Below are 20,669 nucleotides of genomic sequence, written 5' to 3'. Positions count from 1 at the left end.
GGCAACCCTTGTGAAAGGGTCATTCGACCCCTCCAAAGGGATCTTGACCTATGGTGTTGGGGCAGGGAGCTCTAACCCAGAGTTTTGTGCATGCTAGGCGAGCACTTCAGTTAAGTCCCAACATCCTGTTTTGCTGTTTGGTTGAGATGGAGGTCTCTACGAAAATAGCCTAAGGTGACCTTGACCTTCCCGCCCCAGCCTCCAGAAACCTGCATCACTACAAACGCCCACCATCTTAAATAAAATAACCACCTTAAAATAAAAGTGCCTTGGTTGCAGTGTGCCCCAGGCTTCACTTCCTCAGCGTGGCATTTTGACAGCGCAGTTTAGAGATGAATGAAATGGAACCCAGCCAGAAGCAGTGGCTGTTCACTGGCTGGCAAAGGGGAATTTTATTTCTGAGGTAAAGACAGGAGCTTATCTCAAATCTTCACAATTAATTTTGCCTCCCTTCCACCTTTCCCTCACTTTTCTGAGAGCTCTAAGCCTCAGGGAAAGAATAATAACAACAAGAATTTTTAGGTCCTAACAACTATGTTTAAATTTCCTTCCTTCTCCTCATCCCCAGTGAGGGTAAGGGGGCCTCGGAGTCAGCACAGAACACATCCAGACACCAGATTCTCAGCACAACGGAGATTGATTACTCTGGAGGGGCCATCGTGTCTTCCGGGTGGGGATGAGATGGAGGTTGCCTTTGGGTCAGACAAGACAGCAACGGGTGTTTCTGCAGGCCTGGTTTTTAAAAGGAGAGAGAGAGAAAGAGAAGTCTGTGTTAAGATGGTAAATCCTGATTGAACATGTTAGCCAGTGTAGTCAAATAATGAATTTTGATTGCAGCAGGACCTTGGCGGTTTAGTCAAGCATGGGGAAATGGTCAAATAAAAGAACAGACTTTGGTGGCTAGCTTCAGAAATGTAATCTAATGCTTTAGCAAGGGAGAAGGAAGGTGGGTGGGCAAGACCTACAGGTGCAGCCACATTTGCCGTTTCAGACCTGTTAGAGAACCCCTCCACCAATGCTGTTCCTTAATTAAGTTCAGGAGCCGCTGACGGGGAGGGCCTGGTAGAAAGGTAAGTCTGTGCTCAGCTCACTTTCTCCATTTTATGAAGTCTGGGACCCCAGCCCGTGGGGATAGTGCCACTCACAGACAGGGAAGCTGGGGTTTCTCTCTTCAGTTATCCAGGCATTCATAGAGGCTTGTCTTCCAGGCCATTAAAGAGCCTACCAAGTTGTCCATCAGTATTAACTATCACCCACCCACTCCATCTTTGGGCCACAGACAGGAAGTTTAGGTTTAAATAGAAGGGAAGAGGAATGCATAATTAAGCAGTCCTATCTGGGTGGTGGCAGCACCCACCTTTAATCCAGAACTCTGAGGCAATCCGATCTCTGTGAGTTCAAGGCCAGCTTGGTCTGTAAATTCCAGGACAGCCAGAGCTACACAAAGAGACCCTGTCTCCAAAAACTAAAAAGAAACACTAAAATAAAATGAAATAATTAAAAAAATAACAACAACAACAACCAAAAACCTACTTGGCTTCAGTCTGACCTGCAAGATGGTCTGCTGAGTGAAATCTCTCAGCCTTCCTCCTTCCTCATCTGTGAACCTGTAATTTTGGGGTTTTGTTTTGTTTTGTTTTCTTTTTTGAGAATCTAACCAACAAGAGTAGGAAGCTCATTCACAGTCAAAACACATCTTTTTTGTTGTTGTTGTTGTTTGTTTTGTTTTGGTTTGGTTTTTCAAGACAGGGTTTCTCTGTGTAGCCCTGGCTGTCCTGGACCTCACTCTGTAGTCCAGGCTGGTCTTGAACTCAGAAATCCGCCTGCCTCTGCCTCCCGAGTGCTGGGATTAAAGGCGTGCACCACCACTGCCTGGCTCCTTGGCTCTTTTGACTTGTTTTTAACCTGTGGGCCTGCAGTCCTGTCCAGTGCTCCTCAGAAACCACCCATGGTCTCATTTGTGGAAATAGTAACAATTGTTTTTCAACAGTTCTTTGAACGATGTAACTTGTAACTTTCAGAAGTCAGTAAGACCGGTATTCATAGCCAATGTGAAGACAGACAGTCAAGGGTAGCTTTCTCATGACAGGTCCACACCATTTCAAATCCATTCTAAAACATTCCCCACTTCCACTCGTGTGTGTGTGTGTGTGTGTGTGTGTGTGTGTGTAGGTAATATATATGTATGCATGTGCATGAGTCTAGAAGTCAGAGGACAACCTTGGGTGTTTAGTCCTCATCTTCTACCCTGATTGACATATGGTCTTTTGTTCACTATGACACAAACCAGGCTAGCCGGCTGTGCACCTCAGGAGATTCAGCTGCCTCTGCCTCTCATCTCCTCATTGAAGTACTGGGGTGACAGACCAGTGCTACTACATCTGGCTTGACATGGGGTCTAGAGATCCAGCCTCTGATCTTTAGGCTTGCACCACAGGCAATTTACCCACTGAGCCATCTCCCCAGCCCCTAAAGACATCTCTTTTCCTTTTTTTTTTTTTCTTTCTTCTTGAGACAGGGTTTCTCTGTGTAGCCTTGGCTCTTTTAGAACTTACTCTCTAGACCAGGGTGGCCTCGAACTCAGAGATTCACCTGCCCCTGCCTCCCCTTTCTTAATAAATTCCAACTCTGCTTCACACTAGACATCCTTTTCTAGGGCAAAGCCAAGAACCTCATTTCCACCTGAAGGAAGTTGTCTGAGGCACTTACCGGGTTCTGTGAGAGGCTGCATCTTCTGCTTTTGCTGACGGGATTATATGAGCCCCTTGGCCCCTTTCCAACTTAGCTGCAGTACCAGAGCTGGAAGCACAGAGAGAATTAAATTCATGTCAGATCATAAAAGAAGCGCCATTACTTATATAGCAGAGGTGGAGGGGAAAAGCCCAGGTGGCTGAGAGAGATGCTGTGACCTGCAAGTCTTGGGTCAAATGTGTCTTGGAGACTGCGGGTCCCTAGTGAATTTATAATTGGCTTGCCCTTCCACATAAGAGCCAATAGCAAGAGTGCCACTTGGTTCTCCAAATGGACCCGACTGCCCTGCCCCCCAACCAATCTCATTATATAGCCGGGTGTAGCTTCAGACCAGACAGCCTCAAATTTAGGGCCAGTGCTGGATTATGAATTGAGAATGCCTGGCTCCAAAGATCATTCCTTAGGCTCCTCTGGAGACCTTTCACCTGTGATGTGCAGCTCTCCATAGCTGTGATAAAATGCCTTTAGGTAGGAAGGGGCTCATAGTTTGGAGGTTTCAGTTCATGGCTACTTGGTCCATTGTTTCTGGACAGTGGGGAGACCATTAAAGCAGAGAGGCTGTGGGAAGGGTCAGAGCTGCTCACTTCGTGGGATAGAGGGAGGAAGGGAGGAACACAGGGATGGAGTGGAAACAAACTATCTCCCTTAATCCACATGGCCTACTTTTTCCAATTAGGCCTTACTTCCCAAAGCATCCTCCATCTCCCAGCAGCCCACAGTTACGCTATGAATCCATCAATGGATTAATCCACCAACAGGGCCTAAACCCCAGCTAGCTAAGACCATCACCACAGTGGGAACCAAAAAACGTCAGCCCCTGAGCTTCGGGGGAGTGCTTCAGATCCCATCCTAGATTGCTTTCTGTTGCTATGATAAACACCACAACCCTAAGGAACTATGGGAGGGAAAGGCAGGAACTCAAGCCAGGCAGGAACGGAAACAGAGATGGTGGAGAGATACTGCTTTCTGGCTTGATGCCTAGTTCAAGTTCAAAATATTATACAGGTTACATTCTCATGCTCAGGGAATGGCATGGCCCATGGTGTGTGGACCTCCCTCCATCAAATCACAATCGGGAAAATATCCCCCACACACGCCCATAAGCCAATCCAATGGAGGGCAATTCCTCAGTTGCGATTTTCTCTTCCCAGATCGACAAAAACTCGGACAGATCCAGACCCTAGATACCTAATAACAGCTAAAGCTACAGGAACGAAGACCCCAAACTAGCCCCCTGTGAACTACGAGAGGGTGACAAGGAGAGTCTTCAGCACCGGCTCCACCCTCTCCAGCCCTGAGTGAAGACAGAGAGGCAGACATGACACTGTCCTCCATATGACCAATGAACCAAATGGGGCTGCAACTTCTCGTGGGTTCCTCGGATCAGATTCTTCTTCTGGGGCTGGTGAGATGGCTCAGTGGGTAAGAGCACCCGACTGCTCTTCCGAAGGTCCAGAGTTCAAGTCCCAGCAACCACATGGTGGCTCACAACCATCCGCAATGAGATCTGGCGCCCTCTTCTGGAGTGTCTGAAGACAGCTACAGTGTACTTACATATAATAAATAAATAAATCTTTAAAAAAAAAAAAAGATTCTTCTTCTGATAACTCAGCCTGGACCCCACTACCAGCCACAGTGCCCTTATCAATTTAGAAAGGCCACTTACCTTACGCTCACATCCTTTGTGAAGGAACAATGGGCTCCTTTTCGCATTCATCTCCCTTTTAGATAATGCGCATACAACCTACACCATCGAGCAGGGTGGCCTTGACTCAGGTTTCAGGAAATGGGCTCAAACCAGCTAAAGTTAGAGTAAGTTTCCCCAGTACTTCCCGTGTAGAAACCCATCCTCAAAGGGATGCTCACAAAGATACATGGCTCAAGAAATCTATTTAGGTGGCAACTCAGGAGGCAAGGTAAGCGTGGGAAACAGAGGATGTAGTTTGTAGGAGATTGCGCACATCATGCTTGCCGCATACCAAGCAGGCATTAAAAAGCCTGTAATGTATACAGAGACGCGGGAACAAAGACACTCATTACGGTGCTGCGTGGAAGAAAAGATTGAGATGAATGTTTGGAGATGGGAAATTGCTTAAATAAGTTATGAAACACCTTACAATGGGACACAGAGCCATTAAAAATAATGAGGGCACCGAAATGTAGCTATTTAGGATCATGGAATACATAAAAATGCTGCTGTTTGTGTGTGCATGCATGGGGGAGGGGGGCAGGGGCAAGCAGGTGCGCGTGGGGGAGGGGCAGGTTTGTGTGTATTTGTTTACATAAACAATCTCTCCGGAATGGGCCTTACAGACAGGGTGATCAATGCAGTCTTCAGAGAGGCCAGCAAGGTTTTGTGAGGTCAAAACAACAATGTAGCAGAGGGCCTCAGTGAAGGCTAATGGTTATTAAGAGCATGTAACTGCTCTTGAGAGAAGACATTGGTTCGGCTCCCAGCCCTATAGCAGGTGCTCACAACCACCTATATCCCTAGTTTTCAGGAATCTAGTGCCCTATTCTAGCCTCCGTAGGCATCCCACATGCACCCCACCCCCACCCCCAAGAAGGACTCCTACAGATGAATACCTGCACGTACATACAAGTAAAACTTTATTTAAAACGTAGTTCAGCAGAGGGGGGCACCGAGTTCAGCCCTCAGCACTGTACCAAGTGTGGGCACGGTGGTCAGGCCTGCAATCCTAGCACTTTGGAGGTAGGGACAGGAGGATCTGGAGTCCAAGGCCAGCCTCAGCTTCATAGTAAGCTAGAGGCCAGCCTGTGCTATATGAGATTCAGTCTCAAAGAAATGAAACAAGGAACCCTCTCGCAAAACAATGAGGGATTCCCCCCCTTCCTTGTAACCATTTCCTACTTTGACCTTTTGAGCCTGGGGCTATCTTTTGGGGGTGGGGTTGAGGAAAGAAAGCAATAGATAAAAGTGTAACCTTTGCAGAGCCAGAAAGCTCATGCTAGGTCCTTAGTGAAGTACCTTGGTTGTGGTGGAAGGCTACCAGCTCTGTGCCCAGATGTCCCCTCCAGTGTCAACCCCACGCTGGGAACCCTTGCTCAGGGCCTACAGTATTTTATCTCAGAATCTTTAGTCCTCTCACAGATAGGTTTCATGTTGTTTGTTTGTTTGTGACAAAGTCTCCCTCTGAAGCCCAGGCTGCCTTGAACCTCACTATGTTGCACAAGTTGGCCTCAAACTCATGGCAATCCTCCTGCCTTGGGATTACAGGCACGAGCTAGCATCAACATGCCGAATCTTCAGGAAGCTGTAACTGTTGAGAACAGTCTGGGTTCCCTGGGTTGCTGGGATGCAGTGCTCACACAGAAGCCACCCATGAATGCTCCCTTCCTGACCTCACCTCTTACCATGATGCTAGGTTAAAGCTCATGGTCCTATCTCCATGCTACTGGCTGCTCATCCCACATTACCCACAGTTCATCAGTAGTCCCCCAAGCTTCTTTCCTGTCCCAGGGTCCCCCACTGCTCCTTATATGGTGCATATTCTGCTACCTAAGTGACTCTTGGCAGTGGCTGTCCCCATGCTCCTTGTGCTCAAAGATTCTGGCAGGTTACAGAAGTCAAGAGAGGCAGTCCCCAATTCTTGTCCCCTTGGGAGCAGGGGTGGTCAGTGCCATGTTGTGCTGGGCCAGGAGAGGTTGGGTAGAAAACAGGGTTGAAGTCAAATGGAGCAAATGGGTGAGTTGGGGCGCTGGCTCAGGAGGGACCTTCTTGGTACTGGATTCCATTTCATTGATCACTCATCGGAAAGCAGCATGAGCGCACTGTCCTAAGTAGCTCCCAGCTGGGGGTTTTAATAACAGCTTTTCAGGGACTCCTGTCTCACCTTTAGAACAGTGCTTTGAGCCCGAGAAGACACCAGTGGTCAATCAACATCATGCCCCAACCCAGTTTCTGTCCTCTTTTCATTATTCCACCACTCGAGCAACCTGAAGGGGCGTGACAGCCTGAAGGGGCGTGGCAGTCTGAAGGGGTGTGGCATTTCAGCCTTCCCAATGGAGTCTGAATCCCGAGTTGAGGCAGTGAAGTTGGTAACTTATCCTGGAGCATTTCCAACACTCACTGGAAGGTTCTGGAAGTGTCCCCAGTTCCTATGTGGCTGGAGGCATTCATTCTGATTAAAGGCTAGGCAGTACTGTCGGAGGGAACCTGCTTACGTTGTGTTACTATTTTTTTTTTTTTCTTTTGGAGGACAGAAATAGGACAAATGCAGAGACCTGGGAATCTCCCAGGGTAGAAAAGAGGCCCACTGGGCCTCGGGGAAGACCCTTCCTTATCGATAGACAGCCCTGCTAAGAGGTATCTGTCTTTATACTTCATGTTCCAACTGTCCCCGAAATGAAGGATAAGATGGAAGGGAGAGACAAAAGACCAGTTCTGCACAGTGCAGGGTCTCCTGGCACTGGCTCCAGCCCTGACTCTTGCTATGATAAACACCCTGACCAAAACCAACTTGGGGAAGGAATGGGTTTGTTTGACCATGTCACAGTTCATCACCAATGGGAGCCAGGGCAGGAACTGAAGGCAGGAACGCGGAGGCGAGAACCGAAGCAGAGACCACCGAGGAATGCAGCTTACTGGTTTGCTGCAGGCTCATGTTCAGATACCTTTTTTCATTCTGCCCAGGACAACCTGCATGAGCATGGTAGCGCTCATAATGGACTGGGCCCTCCCACTTAAACAACCATTAAGAAAATGATACATAGACGTGTCTACAGGGCAATCCTACGGAGACATTCCTCCGTTGAGGTCCCCCCTCTTTCCCAAGCATTGTTAAATAGTCAACAGAGATTCACCTTCACACTAGCTCTCCCTGATAGATCCTGGTTTACTCCCAATAGTCACCCGCTAGCCATCTTTGTTTCTAACCCTTCCCACTTCTGGAACTCGTTCTTCAGTGCCTTCAGTACCTTCCTTATGAGGAGATCCTCTTTGGGCTTCTAACATCCTTAACCAGACAGTGCGGCTCTTTATCTGAGTAGCACTTGGATGGGGATGGGGATGCAGAAGGGTTGATTGCCCTGGTTTGGGGGAGAAGGGAAGAATGCTGAGAAGGGGTGGTAGTTAGAGGAAGGATCCCATCACCACTGCTGGTCCTGGGAGTTCTAGATGCCTAAGTGCATTTTTCAGAGGCCACGGGCTTGCTTCCAAGTGTGCACACGAGGAGATGATGAAAGCCATGGGCTGTTTCACCTGAGTGACACTTTAAGCCTCTGGCCGTGGGGACTCCAGCTGTGCAGTACTGGCTTAGGCTGTGGGTTCCTGATGAGGCTCGAATACAGCTTCCATCGCTCAGGCGGATACCAGAGGCTCTGCAGCAGTGCCTGCATTTCTCCCACAGCGGGGTTTGGAGCAATTATCGCCCTGATTGATGCCGCACCATTTCCTCTTTGATTTACAGCGAGCAAGGTGGCTCAGAGGGGCCATGTGTTCACGACACAATAATGACTTTACTTCAGCAATGGAGTCTAACCATGTTCTGGGGGTTGGGGGGAGGGAAAGTCCCTGTGACTGGCTGGACTGGAGCAGGCGGACCTTGGTCTTTGCATACTGAAGTGTTGGGGAGAGAGCTCCAACCACCCAGAGCTGCAGGAATCTCAGGGCTCAGAAGGGCACAGGCTCTTCTGCATTGCTCAGACCCAGTTTTTCCTGAAGTACAGACAGTTGTCAGGGCTTCAGTATGGCCTCTTAGATGGGAGTTTAGTGGTGCTATGTTGGCAACTGTGGACCTGTCTCAGCCCTTAGTACATGGCAGGAAGCTGCAGACATGGCTGTCTATGTCTTTATGACACTGTGTTGTTTATTCTAAGGCTGTCTGGGACCTCTCCCTCTCCCCACGGTCTTCTACTTCCACCCACCCAGAGAGCCTAGAGTGGTCTTCATCCTTCCTAATGCTGCGGCCCTTTAACACAGTTCCTCATGTTGTGATGACTCCCAACCATAAAATTATTTTCATTGCTACTTCATAACTGTGATTTTGCTTCTGTTATGAATCATAATGTAAATATCTGTGTTTTCTGGTGGTCTTAGATAAATGCTGTGAAAGAGTCATTCAACACTCCCACCCTCCCCCAAGAGGGGCTCATCTCACAGGTTAAGAACTACTGTCCTAGAGTGAGTCAGGCTGGCTTGGGGCAGGAGGCTGAGGCAGAAACATTGTTCCAGGGTTGGACCAGTTTGATGGGACAGTGTCCAGGATATGTACCCATCTCCTTTCTCCCTCTTCCCTAACACCTGTAATTTTGTCATATGTACATTGACATGCACATATGATACATGTCAGGTATCTTTGATTGCCGCCATATTTTTTGAGATCATTGGATCTGAAACTCATTGATTTGGCTAGACTGACTGTTCTGTGAATGCCAGGAATCTGTCTGTCACATCAGAGCGGAGATAATAAGTTCGTGATAGCCTTTTCCCACTCCAGACATGGGTACTGGGGATCTGAACATAGGTTCTCATGTTTACACACCTAGCCCTTTGCCTATTGAGCTGTCTCTTTGGCCCTCTTTTTAATTTTGGAGTATCTCACTCTATAACCCAGGCTGGACTTGAACTCATGGCAACCCTCCCTCCTGTCTCAGCCCCTGTTGATTGATAAGTGTGTGTGTGTGTGTTTGTTTGTTTGTTTAAATTTGAGCAGCCCAGAGTGCCAGCCAGTCCATTCATCCCTTCCCACATATCTGCTCCTCTGACCACCTCTGTCCTCGTCGTGTGTGGGCACAGAGGTAGCCATGACTGTGGATGTTGATGGGGCTTGACAGTGTGTCATGTCTTTGTGTGATTCGTCTCTCTGCAGTCCTTGGGGACCAGCCTCTCGGTTCCAGGCCTGGACAGTCTGGTCTTGTGTTGAGGGTGACTTAGTGGTGGATTCTTCAGGGTAAGTGTGTCATCAAACTAGGCCGAGCTCCGGACTCTACCTGAGCCATTGTGGAACACCGTGGATGGGTTGCTAGGTCACTCCACACCCAGCTTTCCATTTCCAGAGACTTTAAGACAAATGAGAAACCAGCCTTTCATCCAAGAAGTGACCCCTCGTGGCTCTAGCCACAGGGTCACAGGTGTGACATGCTGTAAGACACCTGAAGGAAGCAGGCTGTATGGAGGGTTTTCCTGGCAGAGGGAATGGCATGTGCAAAAGCCTGGAAGAGGAAGCACTAACAGGTTATGGGGAGCCTTGGGGCTTCCGGTGGAGGGAAAAAGAGCAGGAGCAAGTACAGGGGGCATCCTAAGGTCACAGCTCAGGGGTCTTTGAAGATCTTGGCCACCAAGATTTGGCACGGACTACAATTTCAGGAAGTCAAAGTCAGGCAGGTTGGCGTGGCTAGGAAGAGACAGGAAGTTCTGGATCCTGGAGCAGTTGCTCTGCCTCTCACGGGGCTCACAATGTACTCACTCAGGCGCAGTGAGCATCTGCGCCCTTGCTGGGCTGCCTGCTCCACGGAGAGTGGGCAGGAAGCTATTCTGGTCTAACTCTCAGGTTATATGGGGTCTAATCATCACAGGACAGTAGCTATCCTCCCTGACCCACAGACTTCGTCTCAGCGACAGCAATCACGGCCCTGATTAGTACTGAGTTCACAGAAGAGGGGCTCTGAGATGCTCCAGGGAAGGATGGTGTCTCCCCACTCCTTGCCCTTCAATCACTTCAGACATTAACCTCTTGTGCTACCTGAAATGGGTTCCAAGTCCTGCAATGACAGAGCCTGATAGGCAGCAGGGACCCAGGGCTCCTAGCAGAAGGTCTAGGTGATGCCCCACACTCTGAGATCTCTGGAGTGGCTGTGAACATCAGCAGACAGTGGTTAATTGATGGAAAACACCCCTCTCTGTTTTTAACGATCAGGTTGGGATGAGGGGCTGTAACTGCCCCAGGCCATGGACTGAAGCCTCCATGTCATGACTCCTGCCTAAACTTTCTCTTTGTATAACACAGTGCCTGAGATACATAGATTATATCAAATGTTTGTTTCTGTGAGGCACAATTGTGTTAACCGTGAGCACACTGGAGAGTGAGATCTAACTGGGACATGTTCATGCCATCAACAGTCATTGTCTCCATGGAGCAGCTGACAGCCCCTGTCCTTGACAACCACATGTTGTTTCCTCAGAATCTGGCTACTTTAAATAAATCAGGTAAGAATAATTGTTCAGTTCCTTCTCCTTTAAGAGTGAATAATATTCCATTGAACAGACGTACCACATCCTGAGGTCTTCTTCACACATTCAGATCTCAGGATTCAAAAGAACTACAGACCCTGCCATAGGCTACTCCTCAGCAGTGGGGTGACCCGGGTCCCAGGCAGGCCTGTTTGTAGATTTCTGGGGAACTGCTACACTGTTTCTCAGGGCGGCTGCACTAATTTTTTGTTTGTTTGTTTGTTTTTTGTTTTTTTGAGACAGGGTTTCTCTGTATAGCCTTGGCTGTCCTGGGACTCACTTTGTAGACCAGGCTGGCCTCGAATTCAGAAATCTGCCTGCCTCTGCCTCCCGAGTGCTGGGATTAAAGGCGTGCGCCACCACCGCCCGGCCAGCTGCACTAATTTATATTCCAATTTCCCCAGGTCCTTGCCAACATTTGTTACTTTCTGGTTTCACAATTCCATAATGGTTGCTCCAAGTGGGTGAGACAACGGCTTACTATGGTTCTGATTTTCCCTTCCCTCGTGACTGATAATCTTGAGTGTCTCGCAGTGCGTCTGATAGCCTTGATGTAGCTTCAGGGACTTGCCTACTTAAGTCTTTCACCATTTTCACCCAAGTGGTTTGTTTTTTCCTGTGGAGTGGCAGAGGCCATTTGGAGTTACTGATTACTTAAATGGTCTGCAGGCACCTGCTCCCTTCTGGGAGTGGCCGTTCCCTTTGATGACCCCCCCCCAACTCTTGTTATTTCTTAGAGAAGCTTTGATGGTGTTGTCTGATTTGTCAGCTGTCACGAAAGTGGATATTTATGGTTTCTTTGGAAACCCAGTTCTGTCGTATGATGTTTTGATGGGGCAGACACATGAGAGGATGTCGGACATTTAGGAAGAATATAAATACCACCCCACAGACAGTGGGAGGAGGCTCTGGCCTTGGTTCACCTTGCATCGAGTTGCTGATTTTAATTTGCCCTGACTCCGTACAGGGAACTCGCCAAAGAACTTCTTGTGATATTCCGGTGGCTTCTCGCTGCTTCTATAGACTTGGGCTGATTAGCGGATCCTCATAGTTTCTTCTGGAACAAACTGCCGTTGCTGATTCTGTGAGTGGTGATTGCTGAATGCACTGGACTGCCACTGCTGATTTGTGTTGGTGTTTTGCTAGAGGACTGGACTGCTGACAACAAAGATTGGAATAGCCCCAAAGAACAATTTCCAAACAGGTCCACAAGCCCCGTTTCCTATTAACCCTTCTTTTCCACTACCTCTGGTGGGTGGTGTGCTAGAAGGGACTAGAAAGCCTTTAAGAACCCTTATTAAAATAGGTTTTGAAAAATCTGAGCCTATACTCCCCTCCCCCCAAAAAGAGCCTCATGGGTCCTTTGAAATTCTGTATGAATTTTATTTTATTGTCTAGATCTGCAATGGGGAAAAGGAGGTCTCATGATGTTGGCAGGGATGGCTGTGCAGATTGTGTTGGGTATCCAGAGACATTTATCAACACCAGTCTCCCAGCGCTAGACATCTTTCCACGTGTATTTATATTTTCTCTCTGCAGTGTTTGCAGCCTTCAGAGTTGTATACCTAGTCTCTCTGGCCAAGTCCCTTTCTAGGATGTGTTGTTGTTTTCGCTGCTATTGCTTAATTTCCTGTGGGCATTGGTCATGTCGCTGTCTCAGAACAAGGCTGGTTGTCACGTTCTATTCGTTCTGCTGCCTTGCTAACCTTGTTCACCCATCCTGACGTTTATGGTGGTGTTTGGGGTTTTCCCTGTGTAAGATCATGTCATGGGCAGATGCATCTTACTCCCAGCCCCCTCTGCTTTGGTGGCAAGGCTTTGTTGTGTGGGTTATTATGGGATGTGTCCCGCAGAAGGTCTGTTGCCTTAGGAAGAAGGTATGTTCTGGGGCTGTGGGTGGCACTGTGTCCATCTGGATAACAGGTTCTTTCGGTTCTTCTGTTTCCTGTGGCCTCTCTGAATGACCCACCTCATCTTGGAGGTGGCTGCTTCAATCTGCTGCTGGGGTGAGCAGCCATGAGATGCCCTCCCTCATGCCAAGGATGTTTCATCCATCAAGCCTTACCTGGCAGGTGCCAATCTAGTCACACACTGCATCTCCTGCAAATCCTCTCACACCAGGTCCCTCCTGTCTCCTGTGGCAGGCTTTCTTAACACACTTGTGGTCACCTCTGCTCACCTCTTGGTCACTATCTGTATGGAATACATCTTTCTGCCTTTCCCTTTTAAATCTCTGAGTGTCCTTGTGTCTAAAGTGTGTGTCTTCACCCAGAACTGGTCCTGTCTAAAGAAAATGCAAGGACAAAAATGGAGCAGAAACTGAAAGAAAGGCCACCCAGTGACCAGCCCAACTTGGGATCCATCCCATGCACACACCAAACCCTGACACTATTACTGATGCCATATTGTGCTTGCAGACAGGAGCCTGGTATGGCTGTCCTTTGAGAGGCTCTACCAGCAGCTGACTGAGACAAATGCAGATGCTTACAACCAACCATTGGATTGAGGTGAAGGACCCCAAAGGAAGAGTTAGGAGAAAGACTGAAGGAGCTGAGAGGGATTGCAACTCCATAGGAAGAACAACAGCATCAACTAACCTGGACCCCTCAGAGCTCCCAGAGATTAAGCCACCAACCAAAGAGCACACATGGGCTGGTTCATGGCCCCAGGCACATGTGTAGCAGAGGACTGCCTTGTCTGGCCTCCGTGGGAGAGGATATGCCTAATTCTGTGGGAACTTGATGCTCCAGGGAAGACAGATGCTGGAGGGGGTGAGCTGGGTGTGTGTGTGTGGACTGATGGGGGAGCACCCTCTCAGAGGTAGGGTGGCAGGGGGATGGGGTGAAGAACTCAGGGAGGGGCAACCCAGAAGAGGGCAACTTTTGGAATAATAAATAAAATAATTTAATAATAGTAATAAAGGCTGAGCAAATGATGAAGATCAAGCCAGCAAGCAGCAGTGCTCCATGTTCGTGCTTTAGGTTTCTGAGGGACCACCCGCTGCCAGATGAAGTAAACATTTCTCTCCCCCCACCCCTCCACCCGTCACCCAATAAATAAAGTGAGTGTCTTCACACATGCATACACACAAAGACTTTTCAAAAAAGACGAAACAAAAGAGATGGGATATGGTTCAGTAGGTAAAGTGCTTGCTGTGCAAGCATGATGATCTGAGTTCGAATCCATGTAACCCATATACAAGCCAGACACGGTAGGACACCTGCATCCCCAGTGCTCCTGGAGCATGATGGGAATCAGGAGAATCCCTGGAAACTCATGGACCAGCTAGCCTGCTGCACAGAGCAACAAATGATAGACCCTGCCTCAAACAGGTGGACAGTGAGGACTCACACCCAAGGTCGTTCTCTGACCTCCACACATGCACCAGGACACACACACACTCACACGAGATACAATAGTTATAAGTAAATTTAAATGTAAATACAAATTAAAAAATAAATAAGCCAGGTAGCTGTGGCGCATACCTTTAACCCCAACACTCAGGAGGTGGAGGCAGATGGATTTCTGAGTTCGAGGACAGCCTGATCTACAGAGTGAGTTCTAGGACAGCCAGGGCTGCACAGAGAAACCCTGTCTTGAAAGACAAAAAACAAAAAAAATATATATGAATGAATGAATAAGTTATGTTTCAGACAGTCTATGCCTGGGTCTTATTTTTGTACAGCCACTCTGCCTTTATCTAAGGCATTTGGTCTTTTTATGTCTCAAAAGAAACTCGGATGGAAACACACCAGCTGTGTACAATCACTGACTGCTTAACCTTCTGCCTTGTTCCTTTGTCCCTCCCTCCCTCTCTTGTGGCCTTCCTTGCTGTCTGGTTGATGATTTCAGCACGACATCCAGTGGCATCCATTCCCTGCGTCTTCAGTAGCACCTCTCACGGTTACTGTGAGAACCTCATAAAGCGCTTTAGAGTTGTAACATCCTGTCTTAAACCGTTAGCAACCCGACTTCAATCACTCTGCTCTCTCTTGTCCCCTCGGCTTCATATCAGTTCATTGCAGGTTATAACTCTTTGTTCTTCATGTCCATTAGCACAGAGGCACGGTGGCCTCTCAAAGGCAGGACCAGTGGCCTTTCCTTTATTCTTGTGTGTGTGTGTTATACATGGGCAAATTCAAGCTCATGTATGTATGGGTACATGGATGTATGTAAGTATAAATGCTATGTCTACAAGTGCATGTGGAGGTCTGACATTGGTGTTGAATTATCTCTTTTTTTGGTCACTCTCCATTCTATTTTCTGAGGTAGGGTGTCTCCTAACACAAAACTTTCTATCCTAGCTAGTATTGGATAGCTGGCTTGCTTTAGATGTCTCCTGTCTCTGCCTCCTGAGTGACGGGATTACAGGTGACTGCCATGCCCATCCAGCTTTCATGAGGGTCCCAACACCAGTCCCCATTCTTACAGGACAATGAACCACCCCCTGCCCCAGGGTTCTGATACAGTCACAAGGTTCTCAGGGTACTTGGGAACTAGGTGATGAGGACCCACTGGATGGGGCGAGGAGGTTGAGTGTCTCTCCTTGGAAGACAGTGCTAGCTCTCAACTGCTCAATGCTTATAGACCTGGTATCCATTTAACCCCTTCTTGATGCTTGATTGTCCATGGCATCCTTCAGCACTGGTGTATTTTTTTTTAAAGATTTATTTTTATATATCTGTCGTTGTATTCAGACACACCAGAAGAGGGCATTGGATCCCATTACAGATAGTTGTAAGCCACCGTGTGGTTGCTCAGAATTGAACTCAGGACCTCTGGAAGAGCAGTCAGTGCTCTTAACTGCTGAGCCGTCTCTCCAGCCCACCAGTGTATCCTTTACATATTGATGTGTCCCCTGGTTACTAACTCCTGTCTTGCAAACTGTGCCTGGCAGCAGCACTGTCTCTGCCCTGTACCTAGAGGTAATTATCTCATAGTGGATGGATCAGCAAGAAGCTTGAGGCCCAGAATGATGATTGTGGAAAAGTGGTCATTCATTCATTCATTCATTCACTCATTCACTCACTCATTCACTCACTCATCCATACATTCATCTCTGTAGTTTTCATTCAGCTACATGTTCATCCTTCAGATCCCCTCAGGATGGGACTGTGGGCTCAAATGTCACTAGGGTCCATCAAAATGCCGGGGGCAGCAGATGCCTATACATGGCAATAGAGAGGGCTGCATCTCAAGAACAAGAGCACAACAACATAAGAGTCAGGATGTTGGCAGCATCCCTGTAGTAGGCCAAGCACCAAGTATTCCCAGGGAAGGCGGGGCTTCCAGAAATAACATTGGCCATCAAATCTGGACATTGCTCTGCACAGGGCAGCTCTCCTAAAACTATGCTGTTGAACATAAAGAGATGGTAGTGGGCTCATGCACAAAGACCTTGCTGAAGCATCACAGTCTCCATGGCAACTAGGGTTGAAGGTCCAGATAGGACAAGACTCCACCTGTGCCCAACAGAGCTGTGCCAGCTGCAGCTCACACACACCCTGGCAGCCTGTTGTCATGAGAGAGATACAGGCTAGTATGATTCTTACTGACACAGGGCATTTCTGTGGGAGGCCACTGCACTCTAGATGCAAACAAATAAAGCCAAAGCCCAGAGGAAAGCAGGGCACAGGGGTCTCATATCTTGCCCACCTCAGGTTCCTGGCTGGTTGGACTGTGCTCAAGGATCAGCAGAATTTAACGGATGTGGGGAATGGACAGGGATGAGTTAAATCTGGGCTCTGGCTTCCCTTTAGCCCTTCTGGTAGGACTTGAAACATGGTAGTTCTAAGGATAGTGGCCTCCAAGGCTGATTACTTGGTTTCTCATAAAGATGATTTAGCTGGGCACTCGAGATCACTATCTGAGAGCACTACGCACTACTTGCTGTACAGCGTACACTTCCATCAGCTTGACCAGTTGCAGAATGTCTGCGTTCATAGTACTGATCACTAACCTAGCCTTCTTCCCTGTTCTTCCTGGTTCTCAGCTCAGCTTCGTCTTCAAGGTCACAGTCTTCTCCTCAGACCTCCATGGCCTTAAGTCATCCATCATTATCCGTCCATCACCTATCTATCATTTCCCACTAATCCATCTACCTGTTTGACCATCCATCTATCTATCTACAAACCATCTATCCATCCATTCATCCATCCACCCAACCATCCACCTATCCATCCATTAACCACACATCCGTCCATCTGTCTGTCCATCTACCCAACCATCCATCCATCCATCCATCCATCCATCCATCCATCCATCCATTGGTTCACACCAACCATTCATTCATTCAACAAGGCTTGAGCTGCTCCTACATTCTAGGAGCTGCTCTGAGCTCTAAAGTCTATCGGAAAAATCTCCCTTCCCTACCATTCCTTCCCTCTTGGAGCTCCCCTTTGTGGGAGAAGAAACATAGGCCATTGTGCATATGAATGAAGAAATGAGGGTTCCAGGGTCATCAGGAGGCAGAAATAGAGTGGATGGCAACATCAGCTAGAAGCTGGAACCAGATGGTCCAGCCTCTGTGTACACCTCTATAGGAAGAGCAAAAGGACAAGGTGGGACACTAGGAGCACAAGAAAGGGAGCACAAGAAAGGGTAGAGACCCAGGGTCCTCAGCCAGGGCAAGAGAGGAGGCAGCAGAGGGGGTGCCAGGCATTCATTCACTCCACCCTGTATACCTAAGAACTTTGCCCCTCCTCATTCAGCAGTCACAGACTCAAGAGTGAAGGCTACCTGGTAGTTGTGGGTAGGTGGGGAGGCAAGCATCCTGCCCCCTCCCCGTTCTCACCTACTCAATGCATGTCACAAAGCCAAAGATGCAGCACTGACCCATCACAGTGACAGGGACCCTACAACTACTGAGAGCTGTGTAACATCAGTGCATACATACTATCCCTGCCATCCCCACACGTGACTTTTAGACTCAGAAGTCATGTGTCTGAGCAACTTCAGCAGCCATGGGGAGGCAAACTGCCACAGAGCCTATAGAACAAGTGCCATGAACACTGGGATGTTCTCATGTGTCCTCGTTACAAATCACGACAGTCCTTGCTCATTCCCTGGGTGATTAGAGCCAATTTTAAATTACCATCTCTTCATCGTAAGGGGTGCTTATCTTAATTTCCACATCTGTAATGCACTTTGAATTATTCAGCTTTAAAGTTTTTTTTAAGCCCCTCCTCCCATCTCTATGCACACATACCACAGCATGCCAGTGGAGGTCAGAGAACAATTGAGGATGAGTTCTATCTGCCCTGTAGTTTCTAGGGATCAAACTCATGTCTTCAGGCTCAGCAGCAAGCATCTTTATCCACTAAGCCATCTTGCCAGCCCCTAATCTATTCTGCTTTAAGCTGCTCTGATATAGTGCTTCATAAAACCAAAAGTGCCAGATTACCCTAAAATGATGGGTGGGCAGTGTCAGGAATGTCCAGAATATGATATGTGAGGTTGAGTTTCCGCTCAGTGAGATGAATTCTTTAGAAGCTGCTGTCTGCAGTCTGGGGAGAGAGGAGAGGCGCTCCTGAATTCCACCTGGAACCTCCCTCAGGAAGATGTTCCAGGGTTCCACCTTACCCATGAGGGGTCCTGCCTGCTTCTTTATATGTCTGCTCAGAAAGGGTGATGGATGGATGAGAGGACCAGAGGACCAACCAGGGTGGACATGGCTGTAGCTTAGGCGAATGGGACAAAGGGCATCCTTATTACTTTTAGTCAGGGTTTTCTACAGTCTCAGGACTTATGGAATGCATCTATCTATCTATCTATCTATCTATCTATCTATCTATCTATCTATCTATCTATTAAAAAAGGAAATCTATTGGAATGACTGACAAGCTGCAGTCCAACTAACCCAACAATGGCTAGCTGTGAACAGAAAGTCTAAGAATCCATTAGTTGCTCAGTCCCACAAGGCTGGATATCTCAGCTGGTCTTCTGTATATGCCGGAATCCCAAAGAAGTAGGTACCAATACGAGCTAAGGCATGGGTATGCTAGCAAGACGAGGACAGGCGGTTAGAGAGCAAAACCTTCCTTCTTCATGTCCTTATGTAGGCTTCCAGCAGGTGTGACCCAGATTAAAGGTGTGTCTTCCCCTGTGAAGATCCAGGTCAGAGGTGTATCTTTCTACCTCTGAGGTCCCATCCATTTCAAACCAAGCAGAAAATCTCTCAGAGGTGTGCCCTCTGTTTCTGGTCTGTAGTTCATTCCAGATATAGTCAAGTTGACAACCAGGAGTCGTGATCATTCTGCTTTCTTTACTGGGTTTCTGGAGTGTGAGTATGTGCACTGAGTTCCATGTCACAGGAGCTCTGGGTCATAGGCAACTTGAGGATGATGTTTATGGGCTCCAGGTGGAGCCTTCTGAGCTGAGTACCATAGAGAACCAGGTGTCAGTTGAGCCCTTTCACCCTTGGTGGTCAGTCAGGGACATGTCTCAGGATGGGACAGTCCCTCCTGGTTTATAGTTGAGGAATCTTAGGCACAGGCAGGTCAGGCATCTGGACCAATCTGACCTAGGATGTCAGAGGCAGTATGCCTTCTAGAAGACCCACATCTGTGTGACTCCTTTCCTGCAGTGGAGACCTGGGTCAGCTGGCAGTCAGGTGAGCTCAGCTGCACGCTGAGCATTGGTGTCAGTGTGGGTCACTCTGCTGCCTTTGCTGTCCCTCTTCCTGGCTTTCTCTGTCCTGCATCCTCTGCAAGAGACTGAATGACCCACTCAGACCGGGCTAGGGCCTGTGGGGGAAGGCAGGCTGTCCTGACTCCAAACGTTGGATTCCATGAGGCAAGTTTGTCTGTAGAGAACAGAAAAGCCACATGGCTTGGGCTTGGCAGATGTTGATGTGGGGCACAAGTGCCCTCACTTGACCTTGGTGGAGCTGCCTCTGCTATGCTGGGGAACAAGGACACAGTTTTCAGGGAGGCAGATCTGTGTCCTATTTTGTCACTTGATCCTGAACCAAGGAGGCTGCACAGCTGGCACAGAGGCCCTAGGGCTCTGGGATGAATCTTTCATGGGGTGCCAGGCCCAGGGGCCCCTGTTCCATGTTTCCCCATGCTCTCTTGGGTCCTGCCATCTGGGAGAGGAGCTGCTCCTATGGCAGGGGAAGGCAGGGTTTCTGCTGCTTCTTTCTATGCCTCTCTCTAGCAGGGCTAGCCCAACCCTGCCTGGCTCCATAGGACTTCTGCTCTTCCCTGTAGAGGACTGGTCATATATAGCTATCCCTCACTCCTACATGTCCCCTGATGGTCATAACTAGCTCTGAGGGGGCTGAGAAGAGACACCATCTCCATCCTATTAAGAGCTTCAGATTAGACATTGCAGTTGGGGTGAGAGTTAGACTTTAGAGCTAGAGTCAGGGTCACCCCAGGTTCTCCCATCCCCTGGTGCTATTGTTGTCAGGGTCCCATGTGAGTAGACAGCAGAGGGTCTGGCCTGGGACCCTGAGTCGATATGTGAGGGTCAGTGAGAACTTGCTTAGGAGACACACCTGAGTCCACAGGATTGCTTGTTACTACAGTGCAGCACAGCCCACCCTGACTGATACATTCCGCCTTCCCCTGAGCCAGTGGCCTCAGCTATCAGACGGAACTGTGGAGACAGACAAGAGGACAGCACAGGGCCCTCATTTACAACACCACACACAACAGCGGGGTCAGCGGTGCCTCTGAAATGACTGTGGGTGTAAAGATCAGCACATTCCGAGGTTCCTTGTGAG

Source organism: Mus caroli, chromosome 5 (assembly GCF_900094665.2).
Source record: "Mus caroli chromosome 5, CAROLI_EIJ_v1.1, whole genome shotgun sequence".
Classification (NCBI taxonomy): Eukaryota; Metazoa; Chordata; class Mammalia; order Rodentia; family Muridae; genus Mus; species Mus caroli.
Note: the sequence above shows the minus strand (reverse complement) of the source record.